At 49.3% G+C, this 10,000-nt stretch overlaps 2 non-coding genes and 1 pseudogene across 2 annotated transcripts; all 3 read left to right on the top strand.

The window, feature by feature from the left end:
* The first annotated feature begins 4,264 nt into the window (after window positions 1-4,264).
* Window positions 4,265-6,560, top strand: LOC124319973. The gene has a single exon (XR_006913666.1). It is a non-coding gene; the product is annotated as a small subunit ribosomal RNA (ribosomal RNA).
* A 936-nt stretch (window positions 6,561-7,496) lies between these two features.
* Window positions 7,497-7,649, top strand: LOC124319971. The gene has a single exon (XR_006913664.1). It is a non-coding gene; the product is annotated as a 5.8S ribosomal RNA (ribosomal RNA).
* A 641-nt stretch (window positions 7,650-8,290) lies between these two features.
* The window catches only part of LOC124319975, a pseudogene marked incomplete at its 3' end in the record, with an annotated part of 4,210 nt that continues 2,500 nt past the window's right edge, over window positions 8,291-10,000 (top strand).

The following is a 10,000-nucleotide window of genomic DNA, read 5'->3' as shown; positions in this document are numbered from 1 at the left end:
AGAAAGAGCGAAAGAAAAAAGTTGGAAAAAATTTCTAAGTCCGAAAAATTCCAAGACCGGTTTTTGGTGGAGACCGGTCGGCAGTTGAGCGGGCGGCCCGGCCCGGGCTCTGGTGAAAGTCCGGCGACCCTCTCGGAAATGAGCTTTTTCGTACAGTTACTGCCCGGAACATCCACCACTTTCCTATATAGGGAAGAGGTTGTCGAAAATGAAAATTGAAAAAATTTTCTAAGTCCGAAAAATTGAAAAATTTTTCTAAGTCCCGACGATGGATAGTGAAGCTATAGGCGGCACTGGGACGAGCAAAGACGGCTGAAAAAGAGAGAAAGAGCGAAAGAAAAAAAGTTGGAAAAAATTTCTAAGTCCTAAAATTTCCAAGACCGGTTTTTGGTGGAGACCGGTCGGCAGTTGAGCGGGCGGCCCGGCCTGAGCTCAGGTGAATGTCCGGCAAAATTTCGGAAATCAACTTTTTCGTACAGTTACTGCCCGGAACATCCACTACTTTCCTATATAGGGAAGAGGTTGTCGAAAATGAAAATTGAAAAAATTTTCTAAGTCCGAAAAATTGAAAAATTTTTCTAAGTCCCGACGATGGATAGTGAAGCTATAGGCGGCACTGGGACGAGCAAAGACGGCTGAAAAAGAGAGAAAGAGCGAAAGAAAAAAAGTTGGAAAAAATTTCTAAGTCCTAAAATTTCCAAGACCGGTTTTTGGTGGTGACCGGTCGGCGGGTGTGATGGTAAGCCCCGCCTGAGCTCTGGTGAAAGCCCGGCAAAATTTCGGAAATCAACTTTTTCGTACAGTTACTGCCCGGAACATCCACTACTTTCCTATATAGGGAAGAGGTTGTCGAGAAAGAAAAAGTTGAAAAATTTTCTAAGTCCTAAAATTTCCAAGACCGGTTTTTGGTGGTGACCGGGCGGCAGTTGAGCGGGCGGCCCGGCCTGAGCTCAGGTGAATGTCCGGCAAAAATTCGGAAATCGACTTTTTCGTACAGTTACTGCCCGGAACATCCACTACTTTCCTATATAGGGAAGAGGTTGTCGAAAAAAAGAAAGTTGAAAAATTTTCTAAGTCCGAAAAATTGAAAAATTTTTCTAAGTCCCGACGACGTGGTAGTGACGTGGTTGGCGGGACTTGGACGTATAAAGGCCGATGAAAAAAAATGGAAATGGAAATGAAAATTTCTCGATTTCCGACGACGGTGTTTGGCAACGACTCTCTCGCCCGGCCACTGGTCGGCGCGAGAGAGGAGTGAGCGAGACCCGTCGATTCGAAAAGAGAAGCCGTCACACCGTCGAGGCGTGGCGGCTCTCAAGTGGGTTGGTCGGGCGTGTCGTGATGACTCGCGACCGTAAAAAATTCCCACTCAAATTCTCCCATTTCCGACGACGGTGTTTGGCAACGACTCTCTCGCCCGGCCTCTGGTCGGCGCGAGAGAGGAGTGAGCGAGACCCGTCGATTCGAAAAAAAGCCGTCACACCGTCGAGGCGTGGCGGCTCTCAAATGGGTTGGTCGGGCGTGTCGTGATGACTTGCGACCGTAAAAAATTCCCACTCGTCGAAAATTTTCTAAGTCCCAACTTTGAAAACGACGGTTCCTGAAAGTCGGCTGGCGGTTGGATGGGGCAATGTCCCCGTCCAATCGCTAAAAATGAGCCGGAAAACGGAGACATTATGCGGCGGAACATTAGTGGTTTTCCTTAGTATAGAAGAGGTCTCGATTCCTAAACTCGGAAAAATTTTCAGAGTCCCAAAAATTTTCGAAGTGTCGAATAGTTTGGTTTCTCGAATTGAAAATTTTTTTCAAATTTGCGACATTACGACAAGCAGCGATTGTAAAGCCCGGTCCAAATTTTTCAAACGAGTCTTACTTCTTGTTAGTCCGCCTGGCCGATACCAAAGAATGGCCGACCGTCGACTATCGGGCGAATAGACGGGTGAAAGAAATAAAGTCGAAGCCGGTGGTTGGATAGATATCGAAGGGAAGGCGAAAGAGGCGAAAAGGAAAGCGCGAAATTTCTTTAGTAGCTTCGACGCAAAAACTTTGGTATCGACGGGGAGCTTTGGGAAATGAAACGAAGACGCAGAATGGGAAGTTGTCCGGTTCGGCGTTAGTTGTAGTTTCATTTCCACCGTAGCTGAGCTCCTTTCCGCCCGCCACTTCACATGATTTTAGTTTCGATTCCGTTCGATCGCGCTTGCACTGTCTTTGTTTTTTTTTCACTGCTTGGATCGCGGCTTTGCTCTAACCAGTTTAGCCCCATGCGATCAAAAAGTCTTAAAAAAAAAAACCGTTGAACGGAGACGAACTCGATGAGCTGTCGGTGTGTGAAATATCATTCCTTCGGTAAAACCGTTTTCGAAATTTCCGATGGTCGGTATATGTAAAAATATATCCGAACCGCGATGTGGACGGGAATTCAAACGCCCGCTTCACCGATTGGTGCGACAGCTGAGAAGCTCGTCACTCGATCCAACGACTCTTGGTCGAAAAGTTCAGAAGAGGTGCGCGCGTCAAACATTTTTTTGGTTTCGGACGTTTCGTTTCTTCGGCACGTGTGGTTTGTCTGTGGCCGTCTGTGAGAGAAATCGGACGCTTGTTCTTTGTTATTTTACCGTAACAAGACAAGACGGGAAAGATTCTTTCTTCCAAACTTACGGCATCATAACCATCAGCGTTTACCGTCAGCGACGATACGGAAGAGAAAAGAAAATGGTGCGCGTCTTTTCACTTTTTGACACCGTATCAAAAAAAATTACCGTTCAGGCGGAAATGTGTGTGTGTGTGTGTGAGCCGAGAGATAAAAAATAAAAAAGCCACCAAACAGAACGCTTTCAAATTATTTCGTGCGGCGTGCGCATATTTCACATTTTGCCGTTTGACGGAAGCTCGTTGTGTGGAACACAGAAGTGGAGATGGACGGAGTTGAAGGGGGGCGAAGACGGCCCGGTCGGACAAAGTCAAGAGATTGAAATATACGAGAGAATTGGGTGGAAGTGATGGCAAATCTATAAAATTCAAAAATCGGATGAGATGCGAGGACCGCAAAATGTGGCGTCGACTCTGACTCTCTTTTACTACGAACTTCCCTTCGACGGAAGATATCGAGAGCTGAGCTGAGCGCCCGCTGAGTATGGCCGGCGTAATTACAAACGAGTTACGGTTGGAGCTATATCGATTGTACGTATCCCGAACGTTCATCGAACAAGCCAGATCAACTCGGCGCCCGGTAAGATGTACGCTCAGTTATGGCCATGACACACGAAGGGAGAATTCAAACGGCTGTGAGTGTACGGCCCGCCCGGAGTTGTGTGTAGGCAGTGACCTCTCAAGAAAAAACGTAAAAAAATTTTTTTTGACAGTCACCGGTCTGCGACAAGTAATCAGTACGAAACTTGGGTGCAATGCAAAAAACATTTTGAGAATCCTTGCTTGACAACAACGAATCTAACACGATAAAAAAACGATCCCCATCGGTGTACCGCTTGCTTTTCTCGCGCTTCGGCGCAGAATCGCTTATTCAGCTGCCCTTGGAATATGTTCGTTTCGTGCATACTTGATCTCGGTCATTCTTCGGTGAACTCTTAAAGAATTGCGCACTTTTATAGGGGTAGTCTGGTTGCTTGTCTCGACTTGAAATGATTTGTTTTTTTCCGCCCATGACTTTCTATACGATGCCTCTATGCTGGCCTCTGACCGCGGTTGTTCCGAGTTTTCTCTTTCTCTTCGAAAGTCTTTGCGGAAAATTCTGCCTCGTGTGACCGTTGAGCGGTGAGGTGTGTGTGTGTGTGTGTGTCGTGCGGGGTGATGCGAGAGTGTGCCTCGGCGGTGGAAAAATAAAAATAAAACTCTGAGCCCACAAAAATTTAAAAGATGTATGCTTGTCAGCTTAGTAAAGCAGGCTTGACTTATGAGCATACAGCACGCCACATATGACCGTCGAAAACCGTAATACGGGAAAAAAAGTTGATGAATATATCAAGACCGGTCGAATGAATCCGATTCACTTTGGGCTCATAGACCGTTGAATGGTCTTTGACTTTGGAAATTGAAATGAAAAAAATCCAACAAACGGATCGGATCGGTGTTTCTCTTCACTGGGACTCGCTGTGACACGCCAGGCGTTGCGATCAAAAATTTTAGTTTCCGAAGAAAAAGAAAAAAAACGAAAAACGTGTTGATTTGGTGTGTGTTTGGTGATGCGTGGGCGAAATAAAAACCCGCAACTCGCCGGATGCATATCAAACAAACATACACGAAATACCTGGTTGATCCTGCCAGTAGCATATGCTTGTCTCAAAGATTAAGCCATGCATGTCTAAGTACCAAGCCGCTAGACGGCGAAACCGCGAATGGCTCAATAAATCAGTTATGGTTCCTTAGATCCACTCCATCCTACTTGGATAACTGTGGTAATTCTAGAGCTAATACATGCACTCGAGCCTCGACTGCGGGCTTTCGGGCTCGCAGAAGAGGTGCTTTTATTAGATCAAAACCAGTCGGGGCCGGGCTTTCGGGCTCGCGCACCGTACCAATTTTGGTGACTCTGGATAACTTCACGCCGATCGCACGGCCTTCGCGCCGGCGACGTATCTTTCAAATGTCTGCCTTATCAACTGTCGATGGTAGGTTACGCGCCTACCATGGTTGCAACGGGTAACGGGGAATCGGGGTTCGATTCCGGAGAGGGAGCCTGAGAAACGGCTACCACATCCAAGGAAGGCAGCAGGCGCGCAAATTACCCACTCCCGGCACGGGGAGGTAGTGACGAAAAATAACGATACGGGACTCTTCCGAGGCCCCGTGATTGGAATGAGTACACTTTAAATCCTTTAACGAGGAACCATTGGAGGGCAAGTCTGGTGCCAGCAGCCGCGGTAACTCCAGCTCCAATAGCGTATATTAAAGTTGTTGCGGTTAAAAAGCTCGTAGTCGGATGTCTGTCTTCGGCCGGGCGGCGCCGCTCTGAATCAAGGGTGTTGCGTTTCACGCTCTGGGAGCCCGGGTGTCAAAGCCCGACTCTCTTCACGGTCGGACAACATCGCCGGAGTGGTGGTCGGTGCGTCGTTGTTGTATCTGCGGCCAGAGTTGGAAAGTTCTTTCGGGTTCTTTTTTAAATTTTGGTCGTAGTTGACTCGATTCGCTCCACCCAGTCAATCGTTCGGGGTGCCCTTCACCGGGTGTCTCGGGCGGCCGGCAACGTTTACTTTGAACAAATTAGAGTGCTCAAAGCAGGTGTATCCCAACGCCTGAATATCGCAGCATGGAATGATGGAATAGGACCTCGGTCCGATTTTGCTGGTCTTTTACTTTTGGACCCGAGGTAATGGTCAATAGAGACGGACGGGGGCATTCGTACTGCGGCGACAGAGGTGAAATTCTTGGACCGCCGCAAGACGAACAACAGCGAAGGCATTTGCCAAGAATGTTTTCCTTGATCAAGAACGAAAGTTAGAGGTTCGAAGGCGATCAGATACCGCCCTAGTTCTAACCATAAACGATGCCAACCAGCAATCCGTCGGAGTTACTCCAATGACTCGACGGGCAGCTTCCGGGAAACCAAAGTCTTTGGGTTCCGGGGGAAGTATGGTTGCAAAGCTGAAACTTAAAGGAATTGACGGAAGGGCACCACCAGGAGTGGAGCCTGCGGCTTAATTTGACTCAACACGGGAAACCTCACCAGGCCCGGACACTGGAAGGATTGACAGATTGAGAGCTCTTTCTTGATTCGGTGGGTGGTGGTGCATGGCCGTTCTTAGTTGGTGGAGCGATTTGTCTGGTTAATTCCGATAACGAACGAGACTCTAGCCTGCTAAATAGGTGACGGGTTTTATCAATTGAAACCGAAGGGAGTACGGAGGCGTCGGGATCAGGTGGCGGCGATTCGGGTCTCGGTGGGACTGGTTCCTTTAGTGAGGCAATCTCTCGGCTTGGTTTCGTTGTGCTTTGTTCGTCGGGTGTACGGCCTTCACGGGTTGGTTGCCTGGCGGATGAGGTATGGCGGGGCTTTGTCGGGAATGTCTCGCGGGGGCTGGCTCTATTGTTATTCGGTCGTCGTCATCCCCGGCGATACCTTCTGCTCTCGCGTCCGTCACGCAGTCTTCTTAGAGGGACAAGCGGCGTCCAGCCGCGTGACAGTGAGCAATAACAGGTCTGTGATGCCCTTAGATGTCCTGGGCCGCACGCGCGCTACACTGAAGGAATCAGCGTGTTTCACTCTCCCTGTCCGAAAGGACCGGGTAACCGCTGAACCTCCTTCGTGGTTGGGATTGGGGACTGCAATGATCCCCATGAACCAGGAATCCCTAGTAGGCGCGGGTCACTAGCCCGCGTCGATTACGTCCCTGCCCTTTGTACACACCGCCCGTCGCTACTACCGATTGAATGATTTAGTGAGGCCTTCGGACGGGCTTGTCGGGGTGCCGTCGAGTGGGGAGCAATCTCTGCCCGTGCGGTGCCTACCAACGGCGAGACTGAAAGATGGTCGAACTTGATCCTTTAGAGGAAGTAAAAGTCGTAACAAGGTTTCCGTAGGTGAACCTGCGGAAGGATCATAAACGAACAAGACAAATGTTTTGCGCATATGGCTTTGGTTGAGCACGAAACAACTAAAAGTTGCAAAACAAAAAAAACCCCATCAAAAGTCTTTCGGCGTAAGACATCGTATGAACTATGTGTGGGTTGACGGAAGAAAATCATTTATTTTGAACGGGTATCAGGCGCTCTGATGCGCGGTGGTTTAAAGCGGATTCGCCTTTTCAAATTGATTTTTCTTTCCTCTCGGCTCAAAAAAAAACACAAAGTCTTTCGATTTGGTCTATGGCCGTGAGCAAATTCTTCCTGCTTCGATGGTGAATGTCTCTATAGATTCATTCGACCTTTAGCGGCGCTCACAGTGTTGACGTTAGTAGAGTGAAGAATACGATAGCCCGCCTGGGCCGCGAGTACCGAAGGAACAATAAAGGAGATTTTATAAAGTCTTAGTCCCTAAATCAAACACTTTGAAAAATAAAAACTCGGTGGATGGAGAGTCGGAAAAAAAAAAAAAAAACATCAAGATTTTGAACGGGTATCAGGCGCTCTGATGCGCGGTGGTTTAAAGCGGATACGCCCAATCGAAATTGTTTTTTTTTTGTTTCTCTCTTCGTCTTCGGGATTTTTTGATTCTCGGTGGGGGACGAAAGTGTGAGACTTTACTCTGGACGTTCTTTTCGGGCGTAGATACTCGTGGTTGCGTGCGTGTGCGTCGTATAGACTAACACTCCAAAGCCCGACACTATGCCGTTGAAAACCGAATGTTTTTTAAGCTTGCCCTTCGCCCTCTCGATGAAGTAGGAAGAATTCAAAATCACAATAACACACTAAACCCAAATTCTAGTACGAGTGTTTATCGGAACATTTTCTTTCTGGCTTTCTTTCTCCGCCCTCGCATTCATTTGCTTGGGCGGGTTGGAGAAAAAGAGAGAAGAAAACGAATATGTCGTTTTATATACGACCCTGAACGGTGGATCACTAGGCTCGTGGATCGATGAAGAGCGCAGCAAAGTGCGCTAATCCATGCGAACTGCAGAACACATGGAGCATCGAAATCTTGAACGTAAATGGCGGCCCAGCTTCTCGCTCGGGCCACATCTGACTGAGGGTCGGTCGAATGATGAACGAACAGAGATTTTTTCAGTCTTGGTTTTGCATGTTGGGTCGCGGCGAGATTTATTTTTCACCCGGCCTGACCGCATAAAAGCTCCCGAATCTCTAACGTCTGGGTGCCGCGCGACTTAAGTGTCCGCGATGCCTCAAATACAAAAAAGGGGGAAAAATAAAAGAAGGTTCGCCCTGTTTTGTTTTTTTCCTCTCTATTCAAAAGAAACCTTTTTCGATGGCAAAACAGATGGGAAATTTTTGAGCCAACTCAAAAAAAAATTTTAGAAATAAACACATCTTCTCGAACAAGGTGTCGGCTGCGTGTGCGCGATATACCGCTTCAACGCGAGTTTAGTTGTGTGTGTGCGCCGGGCGTGTCGAAGTGTCGACCACCGCGAATTATCACTCACTCTAACCGCTCGTTATGCAAGCTTGGTTCGCGCACGACGCGTTGTTTCAATACAAAAAGCCGCAGGACGCCCTGTCACTTTTCGTAAATTAATTTTTGCGAATAACGAGAGACTCGCTTTATTTCGAAAAAAAAAAATTTGAACCGGCAATTATTCAATCTTTCCCGGCTTTAAAACGCCAAAGTCTGCCGAGCTAGATAAAGTGTTGTCTCCTTTTGAAAACAAACAATTCATTCTGACCTCAGTTTAGATGAGACTACCCGCTGAACTTAAGCATATCAGTAAGCGGAGGAAAAGAAACTAACAAGGATTCCCTTAGTAGCGGCGAGCGAACAGGGATGAGCCCAGCACCGAACCTCGCGCCCGGTTGAGCGGGTGCCGAGGAATGTGGTGTTCGGGAGGATCGTGCGCGTCTGTCCGGTATCTATCGTCCAAGTCTCCATGAACGGGGCGAGCAACCCACAGAGGGTGTCAGGCCCGTAGATAAGACGAGCCGAGACCGTGCATCGGATCCCTTCCCAAGAGTCGGGTTGCTTGAGCGTGCAGCCCTAAGCGGGAGGTAAACTCCTTCTAAGGCTAAATATCGCCACGAGACCGATAGCGAACAAGTACCGCGAGGGAAAGTTGAAAAGAACTTTGAAGAGAGAGTTCAAGAGTGCGTGAAACCGTTCAGGGGGTTAAACGGGTGGGCCCTCGAAGGTCGAACAAGTCCCCGCTCCCGGCACTTGGTTGTATGCCCTTAACGCTGCATGGAGACTGCCTGAATTGGCGGCTCTCTTGCATAAGTCGTTCTGCGATCGCAATAGCCACGCCAAGGTCCGCAAGTGGGGGGCCTAGTAGGACTCCGCGACCGACTGGGTGTCTGTTACACGGGGCGTCCGTTAGCGAGTTTCGTGGTTACCTTCGCGGGTGCCGCGATGACGAGCGCGGCGTTTCCCAACAGTACTGCCCGGTCGTGACCTGTCTCCTCCCGGGAGGTGTCGTAGCTTTTTTTTGTAAAAGAGAAAAAGTTGCGGTGCTCAACCTGTGGAGGCCCAGAGCGGAGAGTAGAAGTCGGGTCCCACCCGACCCGTCTTGAAACACGGACCAAGGAGTCTAACATGTGCGCAAGTCGTCGAGAAATTATCAAACTAAACTCGCGAGGCGCAATGAAAGTGAAGCGGCCCCGATGAGGGTGCATCCGCGAGGGGTGATCCCGTCTCGAACAGAGCGGGCGCAACCCCAGGGCGTCCGAATGCTCGCGAGATCTTTCCCCCTTAAAAGGGTTTGGTCGAGTCGGCCGGACGAACCCAGAGCGCACACGTTGGGACCCGAAAGATGGTGACCTATGCCTGGCCAGGACGAAGCCAGGGGAAACCCTGGTGGAGGTCCGCAGCGATTCTGACGTGCAAATCGATCGTCGGAGTTGGGTATAGGGGCGAAAGACTAATCGAACCATCTAGTAGCTGGTTCCCCCCGAAGTTTCCCTCAGGATAGCTGGTGCTCGCAAAGAGAACAAACGGAGTTTCATCCGGTAAAGCGAATGATTAGAGGCCTTGGGGTCGAAACGACCTCAACCTATTCTCAAACTTTCAATGGGTGAGAAGCCCGGCCTTTTTCCTTGATTGAGGCCGCGGCAATTGATTTGAATCTGAGCGCCCAGTGGGCCATTTTTGGTAAGCAGAACTGGCGCTGTGGGATGAACCAAACGCCCGGTTAAGGCGCCTAAACGACGCACATTTCGGATCCCACGAAAAGGAGTTGGTTGCTAAAGACAGCAGGACGGTGGCCATGGAGGTCGGAATCCGCTCAGGAGTGTGTAACAACTCACCTGCCGAAGCAACTAGCCCTTAAAATGGGAGGCGCTATAGCGTCGTGCCTATACCGGGCCGTCGGTCGGCAGAGCGAATAACGTCCGTGTCAGCTCGAAGAGAGCGACGGCGCTGAGGCCCCGACGAGTAGGGGGG

Source organism: Daphnia pulicaria, unplaced genomic scaffold (genome assembly GCF_021234035.1).
Source record: "Daphnia pulicaria isolate SC F1-1A unplaced genomic scaffold, SC_F0-13Bv2 h1tg000231l, whole genome shotgun sequence".
NCBI classification, from domain to species: domain Eukaryota; kingdom Metazoa; phylum Arthropoda; class Branchiopoda; order Diplostraca; family Daphniidae; genus Daphnia; species Daphnia pulicaria.
This window is presented reverse-complemented; position numbering and strand designations above follow the sequence as displayed.